We start from the raw sequence: 744 nt of genomic DNA, 5'->3' as shown, positions 1-744 counted from the left end.
GGCTATATCGGCGTGAAGTGTAATGTTACTCTCTTAAATGAAAGGCGCAAAGGTGTAGCGAATAAACTTTCTGAAACAGTTCATTCCACGGACGACCTCTTCCAACGGTCAAACGCGCGGTCATTTCTAGTCTCTCGCCAACTTCCATTGTTTACATGTTCAGACGCAAACGTGAGCAGACAGCTTCCCTGTAAACTCTAGCGGAGTCTTGAACTTGCCCCTGTGCCTATATACCGCACTAGTGTCCATATCCAGCTCTCCAGCCCGGCGCGCTATTCCAACAGGAGACGGGATGACTCATGTTACTTCCCACGGTGTTCTTGCCCGCAGCTACACACACCTCCTTCCAAAGAACTGACATATCCCGTTTATTTTTTTTTAAGTCCACCGCAATCTCGTGAAAGTGAAACTCATAACTGTACCTCAATGACGCTCCATAAAAAAAAGAGGCAAGTGGTGTTTTTGTCTTCCGTACGCGTGGGCTAGAGACGGTCTGTAGCTGTACCGCGTCCTTTGATGAATGGCCTGACCGTCTCTTTAGTTTCTCTCCTTACAACCTTTGCCTCAGCTCGGTATTCGTGCGTGGTCACATGCTAGGTCCGAGACCAGCCAATCATTTTCACTGTGTAATTTTCTACGAGCGAGCGGAGGTGAATTAGGCCTTCTTGCATCCCAGCACAATGATCAGGCGAGTGCCAGCAATTAGTTCATTTTCATAAATGCCAAACCGAAGGAAAAGTAGGG

At 47.8% G+C, this 744-nt stretch overlaps 1 protein-coding gene across 1 annotated transcript in view; it reads right to left on the bottom strand.

The window, feature by feature from the left end:
- The window catches only part of LOC308370991 (adenosine receptor A1-like), a 12437-nt gene extending 11917 nt beyond the window's left edge, over window positions 1-520 (bottom strand). The window contains exon 1 of the mRNA XM_080845770.1: window positions 1-520. This exon is cut by the window's left edge and continues 364 nt beyond it. The gene's annotated coding sequence lies outside the window, so the exon portion shown is untranslated.
- Window positions 521-744: the final 224 nt, after the last annotated feature.

The sequence above is a fragment of the Sprattus sprattus genome, assembly GCF_963457725.1.
Source record: "Sprattus sprattus genome assembly, chromosome: 10".
NCBI classification, from domain to species: domain Eukaryota; kingdom Metazoa; phylum Chordata; class Actinopteri; order Clupeiformes; family Clupeidae; genus Sprattus; species Sprattus sprattus.
The sequence above is the reverse complement of the archived record's forward strand: the minus strand, read 5'-3'. Positions and strand labels throughout refer to the sequence as shown.